Genomic DNA, 15,151 nt, shown 5'->3' on the forward strand with positions numbered 1-15,151 from the left:
ATTATGAAACAGGAATATTCTTCAGCATGTGAAGTTGTGCACCTTGGGTTTTGTTAAAGATATATATTTTACTCAGCCAGACTAGAGTTATGGCCCTTGACTTAGTCAGAAATCATTTGTGGATGCAACATTTGTTTTCATTGAGACATATTTATAGTTGTCACTCGTATCCTATACTAAATTAGTAATTTTAGTTAAAAGATGCAAAATACAGACAACACTCTGATTTCAGAAGCTTCCCTGGTTCTTTAACATGCCAAGTGTATGCAGGACTTTTAGGCCTAAAAAAATTGTTTGTTTCTGGTATCCCAACCTACCCTCAATTTTTGGCCTGACCCTAAAGTTTTTATGGCCTTGGAGATTTTTTTTTTGATTTTTTAACAAAAAGTTGCAAAACTGCACTTTTTATGCTTTACACACAATGGTCAGTGATGTTAGTAAAATCAACTTGCTGATGCTGTAAAGGCATAACCCCCTTATTTGTATTCATTTTTTGACACAAAAATAATTTTTGAAAAGTCCCACTTATTAAAAAAAATAAAAAAAAAAAAAAAAAAATAAAAAAAAAAAAAATAATAAAAAAATTACCAACCTACCTACCCTAATTTTTTTTGAGCATGTTAATACTGGAAACAAATCTTTTTTTTATGCCTTATCCCAATTTTAGTAATTTTGAGTTGGGATTTGGGAATTGAACTCATGATGTAGCCAGACAGTGTTACCACTGGACCTATGGGTCCACTTTTGACATCACAATATTGTATAGCCAGTGTATTTATATCCATTGCCATCCACATTTATAATTAGTTTTAAATCAATGGAATTGTGAAAAAATCAAAATAATCATTGGTCAAAGAAATAGTGGAGTTCTTCTATTGACCAAAATGCAGAAGGTCCGATATTTTTTTAGATGTTTCTGATTTTAATCATGATTAGTCACTGATCAAGCTTTTCGTACAAAACCAAAAGTTTTAACTTTTAGTGGATTCCAAATATCTCATCATGCTACTAAACTACTCATTGTTTATAGTTATCAAAGTTCATCCATAAACTGAAATATCAAATGTCTGGTCAGCGGTCATACAATTTTTATAGCAAAGTATTCCCACTGCATATAAATATTTTGCGTAAATTCTCAAATTGTATAGAAAGTAGACTTCACAGGAATTAGTTCTTTTTTACAGTTAAGTAAGTAAGTTAAAGTAAGTCAAACTCAAACATTTTATTGCTGAAGGCCGCCGGCCCATGACAACATAGTATAACAAAATATATATTACACCTATTGACAATGTGGTGTATGGTACATAATTGTATATACATGTACAAGTCAGTTCAAAAGATCTTTTCTGAGTTTGCTTGCATACCATATATACATTGCTAAATTATTGACTTAAACGGTTATTGATAAAGTTTTAAACGCAGCAAGCCCGAGGGACAAATGGATAGAGGATGACATAAAATACGTGAAGATTATAGGGGAGTTAAAAGATGGTAGACAACCGCTGACAGTAATAACCTTTAGATATGACGATGACAAATATAGAATTTACAAGGGACGCGACGAATTGCGGGCTAAAGGCATACGCGTAGGAGACGATCTTACGCAAAGTCAGAGGGAAGAGTTGCAATATGTGAGAAAGATGGGCAACTGGGGCTACTATTATAGAGGTCAGTTGAAAATTGTAGATAAGGATGGGATACAGATAGACGATGAAAATGAACCTTCAGGTACAAGAGTAGTAAAGAAAGCTACTAGAAAGTTGATCGAAGTGATTGATGAAGATACAAGTATGGATACTTCAAGACCGCTTTATGATATAGACATGGATGAAACATCGGTGAAACATGCATAGGATGAAGGCCAACGCCCAGAAACTACTAGTAAACGATTAAATATAGCATGTTGGAATATTGACGGTTTAATTAATAAAGTATTAGACGAAGATTTAATTAAGTTTATGAATAGTTTTGACATAATATGTCTATTAGAAACGTGGATAGAGCATGAGATAGATCTACCATTTAATTTGAACGGGTACCAAATATACTTTTGCCCAGCAATAAGAAACAACATACACGGGCGAGCTATGGCAGGATTAGTGGTTTTTAGCTCATCTGATTTTTTGAAAAAAAATGATGAGTTATTGTCATCACTTGAGCGGTTGTCGGCGTCGGCGTCGGCGTCTGCGTCGGCGTTGCCTGGTTAAGTTTTATGTTTAGGTCAGCTTTTCTCCTAAACTATCAAAGCCATTGCTTTGAAACTTGGAATACTTGTTCACCATCATAAGCTGACCCTGTATAGCAAGAAACATAACTCCATCTTGCTTTTTGCAAGATTTATGGCCCCTTTTGTACTTAGAAAATATCAGATTTCTTGGTTAAGTTTTATGTTTAGGTCAACTTTTCTCCTAAACTATCAAAGCTATTGCTTTGAAACTTGGAAGACTTGTTCACCATCATAAGCAGACCCTGTACATCAAGAAACATAACTCCATCTTGCTTTTTGCAAGAATTATTGCCCCTTTTGGACTTAGAAAATCAGTTTTCTTGGTTAAGTTTTATGTTTAGGTCAGCTTTTATCCTAAACTATCAAAGCTATTCCTTTAAAACTTGCAACACTTGTTCACCATCATAAGCTGACCCTGTACATCAAGAAACATAACTCCATCCTGCTTTTTGCAAGATTTATGGCCCCTTTTGGACTTAGAAAATATCAGATTTCTTGGTTAAGTTTTATGTTTAGGTCAACTTTTTCTCTTAAACTATCAAAGCTATTGCTTTAAAACTTGCAACTCTTGTTCACCATCATAAGCTGACCCTGTACAGCAAGCAACATAACTCCATCCTGCTTTTTGCAATAATTATTGCCCTTTTTGGACTTAGAAAAATCATTTTCTTGGTTGAATATTATGTTTAAGTCAACTTTTCTCATAAACTATCAAAGCTATTGCTTTAAAACTTGCAACAGTTTTTCACCATCATAAGTGGACACTGTACATCAAGAAACATAACTCTATCCTGCTTTTTGCAAGAGTGATGGCCCTTTTTAGACTTAGAAAATCATGGGTAGGACAATATTTCTATTATACAAAAAAAAATCAGATGAGCGTCAGCACCCGCAAGGCGGTGCTCTTGTTGTTAAACTAACGTTAAATAGATTTATTACACGTATATTTGATGACTGCGAATTCTCTATACTGTTAAAGATTGATAAAACAATATGTTTGACTGGTAGTGATGTTGTATTATGTTTAGCATATCTCCCACCGGAACAATCGCCGTTCTATAGAAATAAAGGATATAAGGGTATAAATTTAATAGAAAGTATTTTGTCTGAATACGATATTGATGTAAATAGTAATTTTATGCTCATAGGTGACATGAACGCAAGGACAGCTAATAGACATGATTTTATAACTGTTAATAGAAATGTGGCAGAGTATGAAGCCGTAGTAGATATTTTAGATGATTCACATTTAACACTGAGGAGATCACGTGATACGTCCGTGAATTCGTTTGGCCTGAATTTGTTAGAATATTGTAAAGCTAACGCAATTCGCATTGTTAATGGTAGAATCCATGACGATATAAATGGAGAATACACATATATAAGTCATAACGGATGCAGTGTGATTGACTATCTGATATGTTCTGACGATGTTTTTCAGTTAATAGCAAATTTTAAAATTGAAAATCGAACTGAATCATGTCATATGCCGATCAGATTTGAATATGAAATTAAGGGTCTTCAAGGTAACCGAGATGTTCTAGATGAAAATCGAAATGTTAAGATCAAATACATATTCGATGAAAGAAGAACTCAACAATTTAAACATGAAATATCAAGTAATTTCAGTCAAATTTTTATCACAGAGTTCTGTACTAGAATAGAAGATAATAATACTAGTATTTCGACATTGGTTGGAATATTAACGGACAAGCTGCGATTAAGTGGTAATGTTTGTCTAGTAGAAAGAAAATCATACACAGTTATACAGCCAATGTGGTTCAATGCGAAATGTAGAACTTTAAAATATCTAAAAAACAAAGCTTTAAGAGTCTTCAGGCGAAACAGAATAAAAAGCAATCTTGACGCATATCTAGATTCAAAACGTGAATTTAGTAACTACTGTGACCAGCAAAAGCATAAATACAATGAAAAACAGCTTGAGGAACTTATTGATAAGAATACCAATGCAAAATCGTTTTGGTCAAAGTTGAAAAGGATGACAGTGGAAACTAGAATGGAAGAAAATATTACTATTGATCAATGGAAAACACACTTTGAACAATTGTTTAATAGTGATTTAGATGTCGATAACATAATCCCAGAGCTAGAAGATATACAATACGATGATGATATAACTGACGAATTGTTTAATGGTGAAATTACTGCAGATGAAGTTGCTCGAGCAGTTAGGTCGATGAAAAGAGGTAAAAGTGGAGGAAATGACGAACTAATTCCTGAATTTTTTCTAGAAAGTATAGAAAGCCTGCTTTGTATTATTAACAGGTTATTATGTAATTATGTAATTATTTTATAACATGTAATTTTTCTTTTTTTTTTCTTACCTGGAAAGTCAGCAATGTTCACATATTCCTACCTGTATTCTACTAGTATGCCAAGGTTGTGTGGTTCATATGTATGCCACCAAGCTTGTAGTTGAGGAGTTTATGTATGGTGTTCAGGAATTGAATTTCAGATGGTCATCACATGTAGAAAGTATGTAACTCACTTTTTGTGCCTGGCACAAAATTATTGCAATACATATAGTACACAACTCACTTTGTGCCTGACACAAAACAAGTGGACTGTGCACAAAGCATATAACTCACTTTGTGCCTGGCACAAGGTTATTGCAATACATGTATAGTATGCAACTCACTTTGTGCCTGGCACAAAGCATGTAACTCACTTTGTGCCTGGCACAAAGTTAGTGGACCAGGCAAAAAGTATGTAACACACTTTGTGCCTGGCACGAAGTCAGTGGACTGTGTACAAAGTATGTAACTCACGTTATGCCTGGCACAAAGTAAGTTGTGCCTGGCACAAAGTAAGTGGACAATACATATAGTATGCAAGTCACTGTGCAAAGTCAGACTGTGTACAACGTATGTAACTCACTTTGTGCTGCCTGGCACAAAGTGAGTTACATCCACTTATCTTGTGCCAGGCACAAACTGAGTTACCTACTTTTTCTCACTTATGGGATAAAACTAAAGCGGAACTTTGTTATTGTGTGTCATTAAAATGTCATGACTTCACTTCTGCTTACGGACGTCAATTTCCCGCGTTTTAGATAGTTTCATATTTTCGTGCTCGTTTTTATTGTTTCTGTTGTGGTAAGTGAGAAATAGAATCCATCATTGGTGTTCAGTGAAGATTGGAAATCCCAACCCTCGGTGCGCCCGAGGGTTGGGATTTTCTGATCTTAACCGAAGACCAATGATAGATTCTCTATGTACACAGTCAGTTCACTTTGTAGATAATGTAAAAAGTATTTTGTGCTTGGTTCAAAGTTTGTAGACTATACTGAGAGTATATATTAAACTCACTTTGTGCCTAGAACAAAGTTAATGGACTATGCTCTAAGTAAGTTACTCATTATGTGTCTGACACAAAGATAGCAGATTATGCTGAAGGTAATGACTTTGTGCTTCACGACAGATAATACAATGAACTGACGAGTGGAAATTGAACCGGAAGCAAATTGCTTATTGAAAGGTTCGTTCGTGGAAAGTATACATTTATCCGAGCACGCGCCGGGGATAGATATTCCTGTCTTTCCCTAGGGAAAAACCTTGTCTAAAATAGCGTGCACTAAGGTGACGTCACATAGTACTGCTACCATTGTGACGTCATAAACGTTATAAATACTGTCAGGAAATACCCAAACCTATTTGTGTCCACGATCTATTTTGAACATGATAGGCAAGAAAACTGATCTAACATGTCTGCCTGTGTAAGACAGCTGTTTTCCCTACCCTCAGGACAGCATGGATAAAAAGCCTCGTTAATGCTTGGTTTTCCATTCCACACTGTCCCTCGGGTAGGGGAAACCCGGTCTTACACAGGCAGGCATGTAAGATCCTTATTGTCTGGCACCAAGTCAGTGGATTACATGCTCAGGGTGTGACTTCATGCAGGCACAAAGGTATGGATGGACTATTATGCTCAGGATAGCAAAAGATATAAAATGACAGACAAAGATTGATCACAAAACCCAATTCAGACCACACAGTATCATCATTCTGAAGTCAGCTGTATCAACTGCCATCACATAATGAACAATATTTTGGTAATATGTACAGATGTACAGCTGTTGTTTATTTGCACTACTGGCAGAATGTATTCATGGAAGAAAATGTCAAAAACACAAAATTTATCCTAATAAATGATTTATTGAAATACCAGATTTGAAGAATTTGAAGCTCATAATGAGTTAACTTTACAAAACTGATTTTATGTAATAAGTAAAACAAGTGAATGAAGTATTGCCATGCAATACAAAGTCCCCTACTGGAAGGCACCTAATTTTCTCTACTGCAGTATAACATAATGAACTGATATCTGTCAATGATGTATAAACAATATTGTACTATATATACAATATGTCATAACAAAACACTTGGATTAAAATTTATATATATAAAAACCTACAGTTGTTTTCATATTGAATTTTTTTGGCTGATTATAAAAATGTTATCATGTAAGGTATTTATAGTAAGAACAAAGGGAAATTAATCTTTAAAAAAAAAAAAAAAAAAAAATCTATATAATATAAGTCCACAAGAAACTCTTTACCAGGTAGAGATAGGTCAAAATACACCTAAAAATTGGATGTAACATGTATGCTGTACCACAGAAAAGTGGTCTCGATTTTTCTCTACCGCCAGTAATAAAAAAGTTACAATAAAATCTATTTATAGTAACAACAAAGGGACGTAATTCTAAAAACAAGGGTGCCTCATGGTGGTGAACATTTTGTCCAAGTTACATCAAAATCCCTCCATGCATGAAGAAGAAATGTTCTTGAAAGTCATTCTTGAATTTGACCTTTGACCTCTAAATATGACCTTGACCTTAGACCTAGGGACCTGGTTCTTGCGCATGACATGTTGTCTCATCCAGGGGAATATTTGTGCCAACTGATATCTAAATCCTGCTTTGCATGACAAAGTTATAGACCAGACAGGAAAAAAATCCTCTTGACCTTTGATCTCAAAGTGTGACCTTGACCTTTAAGCTAGGGTACTGGGTGTTGCGTGTCTGGCTGGCGTCTCATCATGGGAAACATTTATGCCAAGCAATATTGTAATCCCTTGATGGATGACAGAGTTCTGGATCGGACAGGGAAAAAACCTTATTGACCTTTGACCTCCAATTGTGACCTTGACCTTTTAGCTAAGGGACTGGGCTTTGCGCAGGACATGTTGTCTCATCATGGGGAACATTTGTGCCAAGTAATATTAAAATCCCTTCATGGATGGCAGACTTATGGACGGGACAGGAAAAAAACTCTGTTGACCTTTGACCCCCAACTGTGACCATTACCTTTGAGCTAGGAGTCTGGGATTTGCGCATGACACGTCGTCTCATCATGGGAAACACTTGTGCTAAGTGATATTAAAATCTCTTAATGAATGTCAGAGTTATGGACCGGACACGAAACAGACCCTGTTCATGCTCTGTTAACATTTGACTGCTAAGTATGACCTTGACCTTTGAGCTAGGGGTCTGAGAGTTGTGCATGACACATCGTCTTATTATGAGGTACATTTATGCCAAGTAATATTAAAATCCCTTCATAGATGGGAGAGTTATGGACCGGACAGGAAAAAAAGCCTTGTTGACCTTTGACCTCCAATTGTGACCTTGACCTTTAAGCTAGGGGTCCAGGTTTTGCACATGACACGTCGTCTCCTCTTGGGGAACATTTGTGCCAAGTAATATTAAAATCTCTTCATGGATGGGAGAGTTATGGACCGGACAGGAAAAAAGCCCTGTTGACCTTTGACCTCCAATTGTGACCTTGACCTTTGAGCTAGGGGTCCGGGATTTGCGCATGACACATCACCTCATCATGGGGAACATTTGTGCCAAGTAATACTAAAATCCCTTCAAGGATGGAAGAGTTGTGGACCGGACAGGAAAAAAGCCTGTTGACCTTTGACCTCCAATTGTGACCTTGAACTTTGAGCTAGGGGTCTGAGTTTTGCGCATGACACATCGTCTCATCATGGGGAACATTTGTGCCAAGTAATATTAAAATCCCTTCAGGGATGTTAGAGTTATGGACCGGACACGAAATTGCGGACGGACGGAATGACGGAAAAGTGCATTCCTATAGTCCCCGAAACTGGTTTTCAACCAGTAGGGGACTAATAAGTACATGGTCATTGATAAGTAAGTGTATTTCTGCTAGACGGACATAGTTATAGTACATCTCAAATGTATGTTAATTCTTGAGTTTGCAGTATTTCAGAATGTTTATCATTATCTTGTATATACACAGCACAGTTTTATACAGCAGTTAACAATTACATTTCACTTCTACTGAAAACATGTATATCTGTCTTATTTATATGAAACTAAAATTGCATGTGCATAAATGGTATCCTGTGAATTAAAATACATAGGAAATTAGGAAGTGAATAAGAATGCAATGTTCTTTAGATTAGAAATAGCTCTCCCATATAGTTTACAATTTACATTGTGTATATTATAAAACACTTCTATAGAGTTCTTTCGGTAGAAATAATCGTTGATAAGATATATAGATGATATTTGTTTGTTTTGAGGGAATATGGAATATATCTCACTGAGAAGTGAGAACATTTCAAATATTTTCATAAGCATGTAGCGCAAGTGAAAATATGCGAGATATTCTATATTCGCGAAAAGTGCGACTACAATGTTCAGCCTGTTTTAAGCTAATGATTTGAAATTTATACACAATGTTCAAGCAGATTGGCAAAGCTATATCATTTACAGTGAGTGATATGGATTATATCTCACTGATAGAATACATTATTATTCAACTTTACAATATTACACACTGTATTAGATCAATTGCAAACATCATATGAAACAGACAGAGCTAATACAAAACGTAACTGAGCCAATAAGAGAAAAACAGGGCCAATACAGAATTCAAGCATTTTGATTGGTTCAAAAAAGAGGTCCAATACGGAGAATCCACTTCCGTTAGATTTTTAAATGATGCCATTTTTTTCACATTTTGACAAAAAATTATCCAACATGTTCATTTAAAAGCTAAGTATGACAGAGCGGATGTTCGTCTTCAGAGACTATAATGATACTTTAACTTATTCAGTATGGTGTAAAATGCAGATTTTTCTTGTCAGAAATTCTGACAGTTGTCAAGGAAAATAATAAGAAAATATGGAAACTCAGATTAATTAAAACGATGAGACTTCTCTTTAACAGACATTTTGATAGTGTAGACTATTAGTACAATGATAAATAGCTATTCAAATGCTGGAAAGTGGATGAATAAATTGGCGAACAAGATTGTCAGTTTTGAACTGCAAACAATTTCGGATAACATGGGACTATATAATATGCGCTTGGTTGTATTATCTTGATCAACACATATGTAAATGATTTTGTGTCTCCTTGCTTGCAGCCTAAAGGAAATGACTTTTAAAGCAATTTTTATCACAGTTCAAATGATAAAATACTCGCTGAACAAAATAAATAGGAATTCCAAACAAAAGGGTCATGATGACCCTGGATCGCTCACCTAAGTAATAAGAGCTACATGTTTCAAATGTCAAACTGATGATAAAATATTAAGAAAGTCAGTAGGTTGCATTCATGGTCTATGAAATTCAGTTTTACGATCTGTGAGCAAAACTGTGTATGTCATCAAAATTTCAAGGCTGTATCTTAAAAAACAAGAAAGTAGGTCAGTAGGTCAAGGTCACAGTCAAGTGACATCATATTACTTGGGATCATCAGGTAATTGTAACTAAACAGTCTTGGAAATAGGATCAGATGATTTTTTAAGTATAATTCTTTCCTATATAACTCACATAATAACTAAGTGACCTTAGGGCGAGGCCACTGTTAACCCCAGGGGCATAATTTGAAAAAAATTTGGAAGAGGACTACTAGACAATGCCTCATACCAAATATCAAAAGCCTAGGTCGTATGGTTTTAGACAAGAAGAATTTTAAAGCTTTTTCCTGTACAAGTCTATATAAAACTTAAGACCCCCAGACAGGGGGTCTTTTCACCCAAGGGGTACAATTTGAACAATTTTGGTTGAGGACCATAAGACAATGCTACAAACCAAATATCAAAGGTCTAAGTGTTGTGGTTTCAGACAAGAAGATTTTAAAACTTTTTTTCCTAGATAAGTCTATGTAAAACTTGGGACACTGGGGCGGGGCCATATTTGACCCTAGGGGGATAATTTGAATAATTTTGGTAGAGGACCACTAGATGATGCTACACACCAGATATCAAAGCCCTAGGCCCTGTGATTTTGGACAAGAAGATTTTTAAAGTTAGCACTTGGCTAAGAATTGGTTCCAGCATTTTGAACTGCTGCACTTACAAGACATTTCTGACACTGCTGCACTTACGAGACATTTTTGACAAAGTTGCACATACAATTCATTTCTGACAAAAGTTGCACTTACAAGACATTTCTGACACTGCTGTACTTGCATAGTCTTCTCAAAATATCTGAATTTCTATGTTCTGTTTAATGCTTAATGCCTTTCCAGTCTAGCATGCTGAGACACATGTCTGTTCGTGTTAAAGTAGTAGTTGTGAATACTACAAATATCTCCTCACGCACAACATACAAATTATCTGCAGACTAAAAATAACTCTACATTCTAGCATAAAACTGCTGTTATTGTCACTTTTCGGGAGTGTTTTAACAGGAGAGAAAACGTGTGTTAACAGAGAGATTATCGCGTTCACGTGCTGTTATAACACCTTTTCACATATGCGCGTTCCGTGGCAAAGCGTAAACGTCACTCGGCCCCAAAACAGATAATTCAAAACAAAATGATGCCAACGTAAACAAGAGGATCTTGATGGTCCTGAATCGCTCACCTGTTCCCACATGAACTGAGTATGATGTCGTTTTTTTTCTTTATTATTTGACATAGTGACCTAGTTTTTGAGGTCATGTGACCTAGTTCTGAACTTTATCTAGATATCATCAAGATAAAAATTATGACCAATTATCATGAAGATCCATTGAAAAATATGGCCTCTAGAGAGGTCACAATGTTTTTTTATTATTTGACATAATGACCTAGTTTTTGAAGGCACATGACCAAGTTTTGTACTTGACCTAGATATCATCAAGGTGAACATTCTCACCAATTTTCGTGAAGATCTCATGAAAAATATAGCCTCCAGAGAGGTCACAAGGTTTTTCTATTTTTAGACGTACTGACCTAGTTTTTGACCGCGCCTGACCCAGTTTTGAACTTGACATAGATATCATCAAGACAAACATTCTGACTAATTTTCATGCAGATCCCATGAAAAATATTGCCTCTACAGAGGTCACAAGGTTTTTCTATTATATGACCTACTGACCTAGTTTTGGACCGGACGTGACCCAGTTTCGAACTTGACATAAATATCATCAAGATGAACATTCTGACCATTTTCAGATCCCCTGAAAAATGTGACCTCTAGAGAGGTCACAAGGATTTTCTATTATTTGACCTACTGACCTAGTTTTTGACCGCAGTTCACCCAGTTCCAAACTTGACCTAGATATCATCAAGATGAACATTCAGACCAACTTTCATACAGATTCCATGAAAAATATGGCCTCTCTAAAGGTCACAAGGTTTTTCTATTATTTGACCTACTGACCTAGTTTTTGACGGCACGTGACCCAGTTTCAAACTTGACCTAGATATCATCAAGTTGAACATTCTCACTAATTTTCATGAAAAGCCATTGAAAAGTATGGCCTCTAAAGAGGTCACAAGGTTTTTCTATTTTTAGACCTACTGACGTAGTTTTTGACCGCAGCTGACCCAGTTTCAAACCTGACCTAGATGTCATTAAGAAGAACATTCAAACCAAGTGTTATACAGATCCCATGAAAATTATGGCTTCTAGAGAGGTCACCAGGTTTTTCTATTATTTGACCTACTGGCCTAGTTTCCTAACGCACGTGACCCAGTTTCAAACTTGAGCTAGATATCATCAAGATAAACATTCTGACCAACTATCATGAAGATCCAATGAAAAATGTGACCTCTAGAGTGGTCACAAGCAAAAGTTTACGCACGTACGGACAGACAGATGGACGACGGACGCCACGTGATCACAAAAGCTCACCTTGTCACTTTGTGACAGGTGAGCTAAAAACAACTCATACATTCCCGCACATTTCATGGAAATTTAATGACGTTGAGGTAGGATGTATGCATTTATTAGTATTTTCTCTGCGTTTTATGCTAGAATAGCATTAGTGCATGTTCATTTCGTGTTATAACATCTGCAGAATCCCTCTGGATACGTAGGTACCCTCGCTCTACTGGCTTGGGCACCAACCAATACCTCGGGATTCTTCAGACGTTATAACACGAAAAAACATGCGTTATCTCTATATTATAGCATAAAACTGCTGTTATTGTCACTTTTTGGGGGTGTTTTAACAGGAGAGGAAACGTATGTTAACAGAGAGATTCTCGCGCTCACATGCTGTTATAACACCTTTTTATATTTGCACGTTCCGTGACAGAGCGTAAACGCTTTATGGCCCCAAAACAGATAATTCAAAATGAAATGACGTCAACGTGCCAAAACGACGTAGACTTTACCGCGCATTTCATGAAAATTTAACGATGTTGAGGAGTATATATTTATTTACCAGATTTTTACGTGTTTTATTCTAGAATAGTGTTAGCTCGTGTTCTTTTCGTGTTGTAACATCTTCAGAATCCCTCGGGAAATGTTGGTACCATCGCCCTACGGGCTCGGGCACCAAGCAATCCCTCGGGATTCTGCAGACGTTATAACACCAAAAAACATGCGTTATCCCTACATTGACGTTCCTCCTCATTAAATGAACATTAAATAACACTATGCATTATTAAACTATTAGCATTAGCAGCTGAACATGTAAAATTAGAGGTTACCATACAGGGCTGTTGTGCCTTAAGGCAACCTTGGCAAACTCAACCTGCATTTGCTCTTGTGCTAAAGCCCTCAGACAAATATCTCTCAGAGTATACCAGTATTGCCTTGAGGCCCAACAGCCATGTATTTTAACCTCTAAATAACATATCAGAATGAAAATATGAATGGATTTTGAATACAACTAGAGATGCTTTTGAGAAAAGCGCATGTCTCCCACAACTGCCCCTATGAAAATTGTTAGTTTCTCTAAATGTTTTAGACTAGTGGATTCAATTAGATGGTCTGGATGAGTGGATCCAATCAGTAATTCAAGGGCCATAAATCAAAAGTGCCTGGGTGGATTTGGCTAGTTATCAAACTTGGATAAGGTCTTATGGACAAACACATTTTGTTCAAGTTTGGTGAAGATCGGATGAGAAATGTTCGACTTAGAGAGCGGACAAGAGTAAACAGACAGATTTTTTCGGTAATTCAAGGGCCATAATTCTAAAATGCCTAGACCGATTTGGCTAGTTATCGAACTTGGCCGAGGTCTCAGGGCCAAACACATTTTGTTCAAGTTTGGTGAAGATCGGATGAGAAATGTTTGACTTAGAGTGCGGACAAGAGTAAAATGGCCGATTTTTCAATAATTCAAGGGCCATAACTCCAAAATGCCTTGACCGGTTAGGCTAGTTATCGAACCTGGCTGAGGTCTCATAGTCAAACACATTTTGTTCAAGTTTGGTGAAGATTGGATGAAAAATATTCGAATTAGAGTGCAGACAAGAGTAAGAAGACCAATTTTTGGTAATTCAAGAGCCATAACTCCAAGCTGCCTGGACCAATTTGGCTAGTTATCGAACTTGGCCGAGGTCTTATGGTCAAACACATTTTGTTCAAGTTTGGTGAAAATTGGATGAGAAATGTTCGACTTAGAATGTGGACAAGCTTTTTGACAGACACACAGACACACACACAAACACACACACAGACTGGAGTAAAGCAATATGTCTCGCACACCACTGTATGGTGGGAGACATAATTATGGTTTGTCGTTCACTAAGCTGCACACTCCTGAATACAATCCTTTGCATCTGAACTCTTCTGCTTAAAAGTCTTTGTAGGCATCAATGGACTCTCTAGTCTGCTTTTTCAAATATCCCTTCTCTGTTAATTTGAAACCCCATAGCCAAATAGAACTCAGTGGAATATCTTCCACAAACGCTATTTTTTTGCCTTTTTTCCCCTTTTCTGGTACTGAACAAGGGGTCCATATTCCAGTTGTACACCCTTTGTACCATCTCATCCTGACTGTATTTCCTAATACTGACACCACTTGTCCTACTTGGGGCCACTCTCCAGCATATTTTGGTAGGTCAGTTAAAGCCATATCTCCATCTTTCAACTGACAGACATCATTCGTTTTCTTGCTCTTTTTACCAATAATGAGCTGAACCTGGAAAGCAAAAGTGTCCTTAATTACTTTCATTCTCAATTTGGCAATTCAACTCTACCACTAACTCCATGGCGCTGTAATACATTATGTTAACACTTAGCCTGCTGACGGCAAGTGATTCTGCCTTTGCGACTAGTGCAGACCAAGATCAGCCTACACATCCGTGCAGTCTAATCATGTTATGCACTGTTCGCCATTCAGTGAGTAAACTTTAAGTGAAAACCCCTTCAAATGATAAGTGGTATTGCCCGAAATGAACGATGGACCCAGTCCATTTTAGAAATTTAGCAGGGTAAAGGTTAATTCTAAATTATGTTCCAATTCCTAGTTCACAGCCTTTCCACTAATAGTGCACAATACTTAGTATGTTTTGTAATGAACAACCTGGAAAGTCATGATGTGTGTAAAAAAAACTATAAACATAAGGTTCTATAAAGACAATTCAGTATTCATTACTGACAATATTCAACATTAATATGCAAAACCAACACAGTGGCCTTGCGACCAGCATCTGCACAGCTTGGTCAGGATCCATGCTGTTCGCCTACAGTTTCTCTAA

At 36.5% G+C, this 15,151-nt stretch overlaps 2 protein-coding genes across 2 annotated transcripts in view; one reads left to right on the top strand and one right to left on the bottom strand.

The window, feature by feature from the left end:
* The window catches only part of LOC123536750 (uncharacterized), a 77,288-nt gene that overhangs the window by 32,321 nt on the left and 29,816 nt on the right, over positions 1-15,151 (bottom strand). The window lies entirely within an intron of this gene.
* Positions 1-15,151, top strand: part of LOC123536749 (harmonin-like) — a 78,743-nt gene that overhangs the window by 2,105 nt on the left and 61,487 nt on the right. The window lies entirely within an intron of this gene.

This window comes from Mercenaria mercenaria, chromosome 17 (genome assembly GCF_021730395.1).
Source record: "Mercenaria mercenaria strain notata chromosome 17, MADL_Memer_1, whole genome shotgun sequence".
NCBI classification, from domain to species: Eukaryota; Metazoa; Mollusca; class Bivalvia; order Venerida; family Veneridae; genus Mercenaria; species Mercenaria mercenaria.